The sequence below is a fragment of the Asterias amurensis genome, chromosome 8, assembly GCF_032118995.1.
Source record: "Asterias amurensis chromosome 8, ASM3211899v1".
In the NCBI taxonomy this organism is placed as follows: domain Eukaryota; kingdom Metazoa; phylum Echinodermata; class Asteroidea; order Forcipulatida; family Asteriidae; genus Asterias; species Asterias amurensis.
In genome coordinates, this window is record NC_092655.1 from 12,509,903 (window position 1) to 12,525,646 (window position 15,744).

The 15,744-nt window shown below is 37.1% G+C and overlaps 1 protein-coding gene across 3 annotated transcripts in view; it reads left to right on the forward strand.

Moving 5' to 3' along the window:
• Positions 1-181: 181 nt before the first annotated feature.
• The window catches only part of LOC139940491 (high-affinity choline transporter 1-like), a 64,206-nt gene continuing 48,643 nt past the window's right edge, over positions 182-15,744 (forward strand). Inside the window, exon 1 of one of the 3 annotated variants that reach the window (XM_071936773.1) lies at positions 182-382. The gene's annotated coding sequence lies outside the window, so the exon portion shown is untranslated. Of the gene's footprint in view, positions 383-14,750; positions 14,774-15,744 lie in introns of those variants that run through there. The other 2 variants (XM_071936774.1, XM_071936775.1) reach the window with 2 other exon arrangements.

Genomic DNA, 15,744 nt, shown 5'->3' on the forward strand with positions numbered 1-15,744 from the left:
AGTGGTTGCTGTAGCAACTTGTACACCGCCGCTTGAGGGCGTGATATCACTGACCACGTGTCGACGTACACACTTGTTTTGTTTGAGAGCTCGATCGATGCACCACACAACACACTTGAATTCCGGGAGCTCCCCATTGTTTCTCTTCTTGTTATTCCATTCATACTTGCAGTATCTCGGCTCGGTTAACACAGACATAGACGTGTTTACCTGTTATGAATTGAACTGGTTCCAAACGAGTACAGTAGTACCTCCATGGATGGTTGATTGCTCAATGGTTGCAGATCGCAGGTGTTCTGTGTGTGTGCGTGTGTGGGTTTTTCTGCTCTGGAGTCTGTAAACTGAAAGTGTAAGCAACAACGTGGGATCGTAAAGTGGTAAGGTAGGAATTTATAAATCCCATTACTTTCTATGTTTCTTGAAGATTTTATTTCGAACAGTAATGGTTTAGGATCACTGGGAAGTGGTTGCGATAGTCTGAAAGGGCTCTTCCATGTCATAACCCTAGAACAACACGCCCTTGTATATTGTAAACAAACTTTGATGATTGGCCCCAAACTACGTAACAAATAACAAATTTCGAAGAAAGAAAAAAGTACATCGGCCTTAGCTGATCTTGTCTTGTCTTTACTACTGCACAAACCACTGTAGTATAAACATCCAGACCTCCAGTTGGGTCTAGGTTGGGTCCATTTTGGGGTCTGATATGTGGATTGGATTGGACCCTAGGTAGATATTATTTATAGTTATTTATAGCTTTATTTTGAGTTTGATGTCATCTGCAAGGGCTTCAAATTTGCAACAAATTAGTGGGTCTCTCAGCTGTATAGGGTTATCAAAACGAAAGTTATTGCGCGTTTTGTAGTTTTCAAAAGCCATTGTTTTTTTTAGATACGAAATTGCTACTTCTAGAAACTATAGGGCCCGCTCACGTGGGAGCCTTATAGTTTCTAGAAGTACGAAATTACTATCCCAGCTACATGTAGTTCTAGCCTACTTCATATAAACTAAGGCTCCCTTAGCTTCCAGAAGTAGTCCTGGTCTATGTTTACACTCGGAGTCTATTCGTACGAGGAGTGTGTGGCTTAAAAACACTAAACCTGATGGAGTTGGAACTTCCTCTAAAAACCTAGACCCGAGCCAGTTACTGGGGCGCTGTACTCACTTTTTCTCTGTCATTATCAGTCCGACCGATTTAATGACAAATTTTTAAAAAGTAGTTTAGCGCCCCACCAACTGGGTCCAGGTTAGACCATTAAACCATTTTATGGTAAATAGATTAAAACTTGAGTTAACCTGATCATGGAAGTTGGTATTGCACATGTACGTGGTTGTTATAACCCTGACCTGCACCTTTCAGTTTTTTTAATGGGGTAAACCAACTACTAAATAACTTAATCAGTTCAGACACTCCCACCAAAGTATTTTACTTACAAGAAAGTTTTTTTGAAAGGGGGATGTTGTGTCAGCAGTTTTTGCTGGAAGGGCGTTTCTCTCTTGCACAAAATGCTAACAGGTTTGTTTAAAACATTATGAAATGGGTCCATTCAGAAGAAATCAGCACCAAGCTGCACCTGACTAAAATTAAAAAGACTACTTTGTCTTTAACTCCCTTCATTTAGGTCAAATATTCTTATAAATACATCCAGTTGATTGACAGAATAGGCTTACAGAGAGAGGAACAAGCACTTTGAATTGTTCCTATGTAGGTGTATTAATATAAAGAAGAAGATACAATTACATTATAAAATTGCAAGGTTAAAGGCAGTGGACACTATTGGTAATTACTCAAAATAATTATTAGCATAAAACCTTTCTTGGTGACGAGTAATGGGGAGAGGTTGGTGGTAGAAAACATTGTGAGGAACGGCTCCCTCTGAAGTGCCATAGTTTTCGAGAAAGAAGTAATTTTCCACGATTGATTTCAAGACCTCAGATTTAGAACTTGGGGTCTAGAAATCAACCATCTAAACGCACACAACTTCTTGTGACTAGGGTGTTTTATTCTTTCATTATTATCTCGCAAGTTCGATGACCAATTGAGCTCAAATTTTCACAGGTTTGTTATTTTATGCGTATGTTGAGATACACCAACTGTGAAGGCTATTCTTTGACAATTACTAATGTGTCCACTGTCTTTAACACATTACCACCCTCTGTTAGACAGACAAATATTTATCCTATCACATCAGTATGTCGGGAAAGAAAAAAGCCCATGGGTTTTACTCTATCGGACAGACAGGAAATTTAACAATAGACATACAAAAGAAAATACAAAATACAATATGAAAAAAAAATACAATACAACATTCGAAAAAAAAACTGAGTACAGGATGGTAGCGAACACTAAATAAGTGAAGGATGACATGAGAAACATAGGCCTATTGTATTAAAGCCATTATACACTTTCGGTAAACAGTATTGTCCAAGTCCCACACTTCGTGTATCACAACTTATATATATAAAATAACAATCCTGTGGAAATTTAGGCTCAATCGGTCATCGGAGCCGGGAGAAAATAACGGGAAAACCCACTCCTGTTTTCGCGCGTTTCGCCGTGTCATGACATGTGTTTATAACAAATCCGTAATTCTCGTTTATATTGTTTTACCGTTTTCTCAAAAAGTAAAGCATTTCATGGACTAATATTTCAAGAGAAGTCTTTCACCATTACCTTCTGTAAACCCTGTAAATTATTTGTAAATCTGTGAACTTTTTTTTTTTTTCTGTACCGAAAGGGTCCAATGGCTTTAAGCCCCAATAATAAAGTGCACATCGTAAAAAAATTGTCTACACCGTATGGTTCTGTTCCTGTGGGCAAGAGTGAAATGTAAGAGTTCCAGCTGCACGATGATATGTCCACTTGATTTTTCTTTTAGGTCAGTCCTCTTCCATAAAAAAAATCGATGAGGTATAAATTCAAACATTTTTTAAAGGAAGGATAATGATTTTATACACTGTTGGTGATGACTCCTAAAATACAAATGACCCTAACTATTTACCTGGTGAGAAGCAATTTGAGAAATGATTCTCTTCCAAAGACTGGTTTTTAAAAGTTATAAAAAAAAGTTCAATGTGAGTTTCATGCATGAAACCTTGAAACTGTTCTCACATTGTGTTGTCCAAATTGCTTGGACGTAAGCACCCTGTTTTTTTCCCCAGCAATATCTTAAAATGAAATGTTCACAGGTTAGTTTTAGTGTATAACAGTTACATTCACATGATTAAAACAGTCAAAATGGTTCCACAAGTGAAAGGTATCTTTTGTCTTTAAATGTCTCGTGGTGGATTTCACAAAGGCTAAGGACTAGTCCTATCTTGAGTTAGGACGAGTTACTAGTCCTAACTTAGGACTAGCTGTACGTTTTTGATATCTCCTAGGCAGTAGTAGTCCTAAGTTAGGACTAGTCCTAACTCTTAGTGAAATCCACCCATTTTTTGATCTTGTTAAATATTTCACAACGGCTAAATATAGATTTTGTGAGGTGACTGATGGAGACCAAGGACAGTGGGAACAAAAGTGTGTCTTAGGGATTTACTAGCAAAACCTCTTTTACTAACAACTTCCTCTGGTCTTGGTTCAAAGTCTGAAAATAGTGCAGCCCTTTTTGCCTTCACAGTAGAGTCACTGTATATTACGTCAGTCTTGATTAGGCTAGCCCTGTGGCCGTTAAGCGCAGTGCGAATATTATCCACCTTGTTTATGAAAAACATTTCAAGGTGATTTGCAAGAACCTGGGAAGAATCACATCGAGGAAGAATTTTGTTTGTTTTTGTTAAAAGCAGAGAATTCGCAGTCTTGAAAAAATTATATTTTGTTAGAATTATTAAGAGAAGACCTGTAAAACTCAGTGTTAAGCCCGGTTCATACTTCATGCAAATGCGAAGCAAATTTGACGTCACAACCCTCCATGCAGCGATATTCACAAGTGAGTTGAACAGAGTTGAACTGCTGTGAATTTTTCGTTGCGAATTTGTGATGCCAATATTCATTTCGCATTCGCAGGAAGTATGAACCGGGCTTTACTGGCACCAATCGTTCGATTGACTTTAGTAATATCCATTATATAAGGAGAATTCTGAGAAGGATTCTTAGCAAGGAATTTGTTGTGAGTTATCTGTGGGAGGACATTAGATTTATATGGGTTTTTTCAGTGATTTGTAAAAACAAAATTACCAGACACACAGTGGCTGAAGGCTACTTCAAGGTGTGGACTACAATCAACCATTTTTGTCCAGGGGCCATTGCCACCTACTCCTCGGGCTGAAACAGGATTAAAGGAACATTACGGAATTGATTTTTGCTAACAAAACAGTTGCTAGCAGTGTAAGCACTTTATGTAATCCACCATATACATAAACTGACCAACCTGCTGTAGAAGTTTGAGATCGATCGGTCATCCGGGTCACGAGAAAATAGTGAAAAACTGATTTTGCATTACAAAAAACGCTCACTGGGCGATAAACTTTGCGAAATTAGATTATTGATTTCTCATCAAATATGACATTTCAGACAGAAATATTTCAAGAGATGATTTCTAATATCATCATCATTAGACTGTGAAAGTTTGATGTAAATCTGTGATCTTCACGATTTTGTTCCTGACCAGTTCCAGGCGTCAAAATTGAGTGTATTTTCATGGTAGTCAGCAGGGCTAGTAACCAAGCTTTTTTAGTAGCCCTGATGAGATTTTGGTAGCCCGAAAGACACATTATGTCTGGAGTCACGGCACAAACTTTACATTACACCATAGCACAGTTATTATTGTTTGTGATGATGATTTTTGCATTTTTTTCGGGCTATCAAACTGGAAAAATCAGTAGCCCAGCTGTAAATCTGGTAGCCCCGGACTAGCGGGCTAGTGGAAATTTCGACCCCTGAGTTCTGAAATGTTCCTTTCAGCTTTATACGGATGTGCAAATAAGAAAGTGTTGTAATGTACATTCACGATGGTCAACTTGTTGAACTACCTGGCTGGGTTGATCCCCCACCTTCTCCAAATTACAAACCCATAATAATTTATAATGGAGACAAATTCTACTTTTTTTAGGTTATCATAAATTGTTCAATTCCTATTATTACAAAGAAGAGAAAGTAGCATTCTCCAATCCTTTCTTTACCATCTGGGCAACTTTAGTCTACTGCACTCATACCCCTCTTCCTTACCATAGGCGACTTTAATTCATTTAAAGCCATTGGACCCTTTCGGTAAACAGTGTTGTCCAAGGCCCACACTTTGTGTACCACAACTTCTATATCAAATAACAAACCTGTGAAAATTTAGGCTCAATCGGTCATCGGAGTCGGGAAAAAACAACGGAAAAACCCACTCTTGTTTCCGCGCGATTCGCCGTGTCATGACATGTGTTTAAAATAAATCCGTAATTCTCGTTAACGAGAATTTATATTGTTTTGCTGTTTTCTCAAAAAGTAAAGCATTTCATGGAATAATATTTCAGGAGAAGTCTTTCACCATTGCCTTCTGTAAACCCTGTAAGTTATTTGTAAATCTGTGAACTTTTATATTTTTTTCTGAACCGAAAGGGTCCAATGGCTTTAAGATAATACAAAGCCTGAGCACGAAGGCCTTTTCTTTGTAAAGCTGTATTTTTGTCCATGTTTATCGACTACAGGTAAGCTTACAATGGTTGGAATTTGGAAAGAAAAAGATTGGATTTGTCCAGTGGTGGTATCGTAACGTTGCTGCATGGAGGAATAAATTTATTCCTCCATGGTTGCTGTTAAGAGAGACAGAATTGCCAAGCCATTCTGTGTGTACACAAAAGTCTCTCACTTTCTTTAAAGGCAGTGGACACTATTGGTAATTACTCAAAATAATTATTAGCATAAAACCTTTCTTGGTGACAAGTAATGGGGAGAGGTTGGTGGTATAAAACATTGTGAGAAACAGCTCCCTCTGAAGAAGTAATTTTCCACGAATTTGATTTCGAGACCTCAAGTTTAGAACTTTGTGTGACAAGGGTGTTTTCTTCTTTCGTTTTTATCTCGCAACTTTGATGACCGATTGAGCTCAAATTTTCACAGGTTTGTTATTTTATGCATATGTTGAGATACACCAACTGTGGAATCTAGTCTTTGACAATTACCAAGAGTGTCCACTGCCTTTGATTGAGAAAATAGAATGAGTTGTAGCAAACCGCTCACAGCAACCACAAGGTGTACAGCAGAAAAGGTTTGTGACCTGTCTTTTTAACCCTCCATGCACAGTAATTCTCCAAGGCTAAATGACAGCACAACTCAAGACCTGTATAACACTGTTGCACAATCAGTCTTTCCACTTGACTGCTTTTTCACACCAGTATTACCTGTTTAAACACTGAGATAGGATTGTAATGTCAGACCACTAACTTTTTTTTGCAGTTTTGTTGGTTTTCAGAAAAATGCCCTAGCGACAAAATAGGCCTTCAATATCTATACAATAGAAATGAAAAATTGTACAGCGCTTTGATTGAAACCATTTGAAACAGTGTTAAATATTTGAATTTGATTTTGAGACCTCGGTATTTGATTTTGAGTTCTTGAAATCAAGCATCTGAAAGCACACAACTTTGTGTGTCAAGGGTGTTTTTTTCCCATTATTATCTCGCAACTTTGACGTCCAATTGAGTTAGAATTTTCATTGGTTTGTTATTTATTTTTCATGTTGTTGAGATACACCATTTGGTGACAATTACCAAAGGTGTCCAGTGTCTTTAAAACGCTTTATAAATACAATTGATTAAAGTTATAGTAAAAATATTATGGCAACACATGTCAAAGTCAGTCCACATTTTAGCAAAGTTCAGTAATGCCTCATCAAACTAGAGAACGTTGTGGATTTAATAAAGACGCAACTGTCACTGAATATGTATGAGGTATAGTAACATTATGGTTTTTATTGAAGGCGGACAGTTGATAAAATAGCTCCCTCGTGGTAGGGTAAGTTGACAAACTATTTCTGTCAGATTCGCCTTGTAGGAAATAGTTTGTCAATGTCCAACACCTTGGGGAGCTATTATCGACTGTCCACTCCCACACCGTAACATTCAATTGTAGATTGTCAATCTTTCTGATATCAAAGCCATTGTACACTTTCGGAACAGAAAAAAAAAACCTCACAAATTTACAAATAATGGTGAAAGACTTCTCTTGAAATATTATTCCATTAAACATTAAAACAATTTTCAATTCTCGATATCGAGAATTACGGATTTATTTTAAACACATGTCATGACACGGCGAAATGTGCAGAAACAAGCGTGGGTTTTCCCGTTATTTTCTCCCGACTCCGATAACCGATTGAGCCTAATTTTTCACAGGTTTGTTATTTTATGTATAAGTTGTGATACACGAAGTGTGGGCCTTGGGCATTACTGTTTACTGAAAGGGTCTAATGGCTTTAAGTATCGATGGCAACTAATGGTTAAAGGAACGTTACAGAATTGGTATGACACAAAAATTGTGAAGATCACAGATTTACATAAAACTTACACGGTCTTATGATGATGATAGTTGAAAACATCCCTTGAAATATTTCTGTCTGAAATGTCATATCTGATGAGAAATCAAATAACCTAACTTCGCGTTTGGAGTTTAATTGCTCAGTGAGCGTTTTAGTCATTTTTATTTTGGCATTGATGCAATGCAAAATTTGTAATCGGTTTGTCACTATTCACTCGTGACCCAGATCGCCAATCGATTTCAAACTTGTACAGGTTTGTCAGTTTATGTATGGTGGATTACATAAAGTGCTCACACTGCCTGAGCAACTGTTTTGTTAGCAAAAACAAATTCTGTAATGTTCCTTTAAATGAAATTTGCATTCACACAATCAAAATAACTTTTACAAATTATTATTCACTCCTGACAAGGTAAAAATATGAGCATTGTTGATAAGTATTTTCTGTTTTTGGCAGACCACAGGGCAAATTGAGAAGTGGTAGTACAAAACATGTGTAGGCCAAAGCAGTTTTTGCTGCCTTGATGAGACCTGAGAATGTGTAGTTGGATGTATTTTTGGCCTTGACATTTAGCTTCTGTAATTGACGTGTTCGGCCGATTTATCTATAGCTTGTTTACAATTAATATATTTGTTTTTTGCGGTCACACCCTGTGTGGTGGATCTACTCGCCAGGTAGAGTTTGTTTTTTAGAGAGCTGTCTTTCTGTATTCTACTACCATGGAGTAGATGTTTTTAATTTTTTGTTTTTTGTTTATGCAAGTTGCCAGACACACAAGGCCTGAAGGCCACTTCAAGGTGTGGTCTACAATTACTTTTTTCCAGAGGTCATTGCCACTTACTCCTAGGGCTGAAACAGGGGGTTACCCCTTTTTCAGTCCATACCAGATGTAGGCTTGGGTATCATCAATCCGATCCGGCCGGTAGAGCAGAAAGCACTACCTCCCCAATTTACCATGCCTGTGCGTGGTGTTATTTTGCTGAACCTCACCATGCAATGCCTCAAATTCTATTGTTTACAATTAGTCAGACTCTTTTTGCATTTTCCTCACTAAAGATTAACAGTAAGATGCTGCTTCTTGGATAGATATTCATTTCGCTGGTGAATGCGTTTCCTTCAAATTTACTGAAGCGTGGGGTGGGTCTTTTATAAATCCACTCTTTTGGTGACTATCTTGTCCAGTTCAGTCAATTCAGTTCAACTCCTTCAATTACTAGGAGTGGGTCAATGGTGTTTGCTTTAAAGTCAAAGTTCAGGTGTATTTAGAAATGTGTGAATGCATTGTAGGCTATGGCAAACTCTTTTATGTGTTTACCTTCTGCTCAGCTAACAGATTGTTAAGTGTTTTGTGCAAGTCTGGTATGTTGAGATGTTTACAATGCAATTAAATATTGACTTCTTTTTAGCATGGTGGACTTGTGATTGCAAAAGCAACTAACACAACACCCGGGGGATACAAGCATGCGATGGTTTGGTCTAACATTGACCCAAAGTTTGGAAATAGTGATGATGTACAGGTGCAGCAGGACAAGGGGGAATTTTGTACTAACTTTATTAAAGTTAATACAAAATTCCCCCTTGCATATTCCTGGTCTAAGAATGAGTAAAACAATGTGCTTGGACTCTACTACTGCAATTCTCATCGGTAGGTCTATTCAGAAAATCATTACATTGCCTCTCCGTGGTGTTATTTCTCTGAACTTCCAATTAAGATCTTTATTTAGCAGGCGTTGAACTCCACACTTGAAAGGCACTGTAATTTTCCTCGGGTTAGGTTAGGGGCACTCTAAATAAAGAAAACGTAAATTTGCATTGGAACTTGATTTTGAAAAGAAATCAAAGTAACACAGCAATTGCTGTGGGTGTTCTTGGTTATTTTTAGGCCTACAGTAGTATATAGTTATAGAAGATCAATATCACAGTGAAACCCTAACTGTATATTGTAAAGACAATAAATGTTCTCATAAAAATGCACCTGGGTTTGTCGTTCTCTTTCAAGAAACATTATGTCTAACCAAGAGTAGTACATGTGAAGGCCAGAACCTTGACCGTAAGCCAAGGTCGATTATCAGCCATGGTACACTCTTAATGTAAAAGAGTGAAAACCCTCTTGTTTTGTCAGCCATGCCACTCTTGCAAAGAGCCATGTGCTGGACAACTCTTTTTGGAGGGAAAGACAAGTGCTTTCATTTCAACTCAATTTAGAGTGAAGTTTGTTTTAATTTCACACAAAAAGAGTAATACAGATTGACTTTCACTCTCAACAGAGCGAAACTGACACGACTCGGATAAGAGAGTGAAATGTTCACTCTTTTACTTTAAGAGAGTACCACCATACACTGGGATCTCGTTCGCTGGCAACTGGGATCTCAGATCTGCCTCCCGTATGAAACTCTTGCTCTTGTAATCCTTGCTTGTGCAACAAAAGGATGAAGGTCTGAATCAACTTAAGGGAGATTTTGAGCTTGAATTCCAGTACCCTTTGTCCTTTTTGTACAGTAGTGGAAACCAAGCGTATTATAGATAGATTTGCCTGTGCATACAATGGGTTGTCTGTGAGCATCAGCCACTAAACAGAGACCGCAACCTAAAATGTACGCTTTGAAGTTGTTCCATGCATTCATAAACATCCACCTTAAAGGCAGTGGACACTATTGGTAAATACTCAAAATAATTATTAGCATAAAACCTTACTTGGTAATGAGTAATAGGAAGAGGTTGATGGTATAAAACATTTTCAGAAACGGCTCCCTCTGAAGTAACGTAGTTTTTGAGAAAGAAGTAATTTTCCACGAATTTGATTTCGAGACCTCAGATTTAGAATTTGAGGTCTCGAAATTAAGCATCTGAAAGCGCACAACTTTGTGTGACAAAGTATTTTCTATCATTATTATCTCGCAACTTCCACCACCAAATGAGCTCAAATTTGCACAGGTTTGTTATTTTATGCACATGTTGAGATACACTAAGTGAGAAGACTGTTCTTTGACAATTACCAATAGTGTCCAGTGTCTTTAATTCAGTTTGAAAAAGTTTGGCAGGAAAACACGTCATCTAACATGAAGTGGTTATAAAGCATTTCCTGTGAGCCTGGCATTTTTCTACCATCATGCGCTGAAGTTAAATTAATCAAACGAACTTGCACTGCCACTGTTAATAGCATTGTGCCTAATTTGCAATTAGTTTTTGATTGCAAATTGAAAACGATTTGGGATCAGGCAGCGTCATTATTAGTTAACAATTAGATTTTCAGGTACACTGTACACTTATGATAGCCGACAGTTTAATCATGCGAGAAACTGTTGAAGAACGAATTGGTGAAGAGAGAACCAGCCAAATACAGTAAACATGACATGTGATATGGGCTGGTAACCTCCTTTTGCTCGGAGGCAAAAAAACATATCGCTGCACTACAAATATGCGCGTTGGTGTAACCACCACCCACCTAAAATAAGCCCCAAGATGTAGCTCAAGTGTGTGTACGCACACACCACCAGTGAAGGATCTATTCACTACCACAAACTACGAGTAGCCTAACCATCTGTTCACATAAATTTAATTAAAGCCAGGTTCATCAATCATCCATCCATCGGGATTGATTTTTTATGGATGTTTGTCTTTAAGGCACATGGAAATTGATTAATTCGTTTTTCTTGCTTAGTACACAGTGGTTTTACACAGTGGTTTTAAAAGGCACTGAACACATTTGGTAATTTTCAAAGACCAGTCTTCTCAGTTGGTGTATCCCCACATAAGCATAAAATAACAAGCCTGTAGAAATTTGAGCTCAATTGGTCATAGAAGTTGCGAGAAAATGATGAAAGAAAAAACACCCTTGTTGGACGAATTTGTGTGCTTTCAGATAGGAAGACCAAGTCAGTTTTTAAGTTATTATTTGTTTTTAGTAATTTGCAAACATGTACCTTCCCTTTAAACAAATTAACACAGAAGTTTCACAGTGGGATTGGTTGAGAAATAGATTCTGATCAGTGTAGAGATACAGTATGGGTGGAAACGTTGCACACAATGTGTCATTGTATTGAGAAGTGACGAAACTGCCCCATAACTAAACTAAACTGCTACGGAGAAAACACCATGCTAAAGGCACTGGACACTAAGTGGTAATTAAACAAAATAATTGTTAGCATAAAAACTAACTTGTAACAAGCAATGGTGAGCTGTTGATACAAAATTAGCATAAGTATTGGTTTGGTAGTCACTCTTAAAATTTGAAAAACTTACTTGGTTAGAAAGTACAGCAGATTTCGATTACATTTTATAAAGCATTTTTGAGAATCGTTTCACTTTGAAGTAATGTGGTCATGAAAAAAAGTCTATCCGCCAAAATTTGAATCGGAGAAGCGTTACTGACAATATTGTGCATTACAATTCTGGATTGTGCTCTCTGCATACATGTAGACATAATCTGAGAAACGCTTCTCAGAACATGTGTTCCTAATAAGGATTATTCTTCCGTTGTCGTGAACATGTTTGCTCCAGTTTTTGGGCAAAATCTTGTCTACCTTGACTGTAGGAGAAAAGCTAATAATTGTGAACTTTATGACTTTGCATGAGTGAGAGTCTCAAATACTTGCCTATTTAATTTGATCATTTTTTATTTTAATCTAATAAATCTAATTTGTGTTGAGTTAACCCTGTGGAGACCATAGCGGCCACAACCGGCTTGTAACAAAATGCCCATAGGTCCCACAAACGACCGCAAGGTTTGATCTACTTCCATTTACTTAAAGAGGTCAAAGCAATTAAGTTTATGTCCAGATATGAAATTTTTTCAATGATTTATTTTAAAAAATTCCCAATTTCTGTTTTTCCAGTTTCCTGTGCACTTCACTGAATAACATACGGTCTATTTCTACGGTCAATACACACAAATCTACCACAACTTTACAGAATTGTAGCATTGTGTCCGCCACACCTCAAAAAGGCTTAATGGAGCTAAAGTAAAATAACAAGTTCTATAGTAGTTCAGGTCAGTTTGATATGTCTGATATATTGGTTATTACTCAAAATAATTATCAGCATAAAACCTCTCTTGGTAACGAGTGGGGAGAGGTGAAGATTGGCTCCCTCTGAAGTGACGTAGTTTTCGAGAAAGAAGTAATTTTCCACCAATTTGATTTTGAGACCACAAGTTTAGAATTTGAGGTCTCGAAATCAATCATCTGAAAGCACATAACTTCGGGTGATAAGGGTGACCAATCAAGCTCAAATTTTCACAGGTTTGTTATTTTATGCATATGTTGAGATATTCCAAGTGAGAAGACTGGTCTTTGACAATTACCAGTATTGTCCATTGTCTTTAAGCAAATTTGTTTCATTAATTCTTTTCTCAAGCTCTAGGAGTAGGTGGCAACAGCCTCTGGAAAAAAATAATTGTAGCCCACACTTTGAAGGGGCCTTTAGGCCTTGTGTGACTGGCCACTTGCATATTTTTTTTATATTTTTTTTATTGTACTTGTACTATGTAATTGATTTATAAATTTGGTAGTCTCCTTAATCAAATGTCAAATGTTGTTAATTATATTTTTCCAAATAAAACTTGCAAATCAACATTTCAGAAAAAAGTCATTAGTAACATTACAACAAACCATATAAGTTCAGCCTCCGTGCCTATTTGTACAGTTTGGAAATATAAAAACAGCCGCTTCAAAATCAGTTCTTCCAAAATATTGGCTTAAAACGTTTCAAATTTTTAAAAATTAAGGCTTTTTATTAAAATGTTGATCCATTTTAATTGTGCATATTGATTGGCACTTTTTTATTTTCCCGCCAACGGGTTACAAATATTGTTAGTAGCCGATGAAACCTTGTGCACGGACCAGTGTACTTGACTGCTTGGTTGATTAAATTTAACTTTGGATTATCATACTGGCGCTCGGGCCGTAATTGGATTACGGCTCACCAGAGCCTTTTTTCCCCATAATTTACTGAGACTTTTCCAAACGAAACCGACACACGATAATCCGTCAACGAAGTCAGACGGATCAATGGAATACAAGGAAAGGTTTACAGCCATGTTTCTTATTTTGTATGCAGTCAAAAAAAAAAAGCTAGGGGGAGGGAAAGTGATGAGATAGATTTTAGTTAGTAGAGTAACTGTTTAGTAAAATCCAATACTTTCATTTGGATGTCTTCCTCCTTTTTTTTTTTTGGGGGGGGGGGGGGGGGCGCGATATATCTGTTACTTTGAAAAGCCCGGTTCATACTTCCTGAGAATGCGATGCGAATTTAATGTGAATTTGATGTCACAACTTTGTCTTTGCTGTGATAAACACAAGCTCAACCCATGCGAGTTATTTGTTGTGAATTTGTGACGTCAACATTCGTATCGCATTTGCATTCACAGGAAGTATATACCAGCTTAAGGTACTTTGCCTTTTTGTTCTCAGCACGGCTTGTGTACACATAACAAATATTTAGGGTTAACCAATTGAGTTTTCACGCAGCGTTGCGATAAATATCACTTTACAATATCAAATGTACAATTAGTTTTGGATTGCAGATTGCAATGTTCTATAGTGTCAGGTGGAATGCTAGATTAGCAAAATTTGTGTAGAATGTTTTGTAGCGTCTCATTTGAGAGTTATCGACACCTTGCAGTATTCTATACTCCAGGCCTATATGCTTCGTCTTTGAAAGAGTAAGGGCACCAAGGCATTTTCTCTTTGATGAAGAGCACCCTACATGTATGAGGAAATTGTAAATTTATACTGGAGTGCCTTTGTTGCCTCCGTGAATTATCACGCCTGATACTCTGTCATTTAGTTAGAGGATACTATCCTTCAAGGTTTTTCTGTTTTGGGGTTTTTCTGTCAACAATAAGCATCCACCACCATTCCCTGAAATGTTCATTTCTTGCCCGGTGTATTAAGTTGTTGGCGGAATCACCAATTGGCACAGTAATTCATTAGTGGCTGATTAGTGGATCCTTCGTCATATTCCACCAACGTGGAAATCAATTTGTTGGAGTGAGATGCAATTGCTGTGACGTCAAGTAGGAATAGATATTGACGTGGTTGGCCAAGGGGCTTGACAAAATTGAATTCTGCCGTGTCTACTACTCTCTCTCTCTCTCTCTCGCCCTCGTTCTCTGGCCCACTCTCTCCTTGGATAGCAGCGATACCGTTCTTCAAGTCGTCTGCCTGCCAGGTTTTCTGTCTCGCAAGAAATGTCTGTGTAATAAGGTATTCATATTTCCTCCTGAAGACGTGCCAATGATTATTTAAGGAGGGAATAGGAGGAGTCGGTAAACTAGAAAGGCTGCCTCGGCAAAAACAGCGGTGGAATACAAGTAGGTTTGTGTCAACAATGACTCACTATTGTTATTTTTGTGTCTGCTTTTATATTAATACCCGATCTGATGCTTTTGGGGGTTCTTACGAGGCGGTTTCGCTCGTAATGTGTGTTAAATAATTGAACTTTTTACTTTTACAGGGATCTGGATGTCATTTCCACCACATTTTGTTAATACTGAATTTTTATTGTATATATCTAATTGTTTGAAAAATTGTTTATTTTTAACATTTTATATTATGATGAGTAGGGTAGATGGCCTTAGCTTTTGATCAAAACCAGTCATAAAATGAGTAAAACAAATACATCCATTTATATAAAAAAAAGAGGGGAAAGGGATTAAGGGAAAGATAAAAAAAATAACATTTTATATTTGTACATTTTACATCTGAAAGCTTCCAATGAGTCTGGAGCGATAAATTTTTCTAATCTTAAAATTTTGAGAAACATTTCTTCGTTTTTAAAAGTACACATTTGTCTAGATAAATGGGGGTTGGTAATACTTTATTAAGTACAATTGTTTTTTGAATTGTCATTTGTCATTAACTTCTACCAATGCTTTCACTTCATAAATAACTTCACATTTATAATTTATACTTGTATTCGGTCCTTGTTCGTAGTCTGTTGTCTTCAGAATCGTGTTCATAAATTTTGACTTGCATGCATTTCTAACCATTTGCCAAATTTGCTCAGAACCTTGCCTTTATTTTTTTTCCTTGTTCACTGTTGGGTTAGAGCACAATATTAAATTTGATTTATTTAAAAACTATTTTGATAAAATACAAAGAATGTGTGCTTTATTTTCTAGGAATCGCATTAGATTGAATACAAGTGGCCTTGAACTACTTACAGCAGTGTTGGCTTTTCACAGCATGTGGAATTCCTTCTATTTTCAATGGTCTTAGGATAAACAATAAAATATGTAGTCCCAAGGTCTAAGGTCTTAATTTGCTAAAGATACTTCATAAT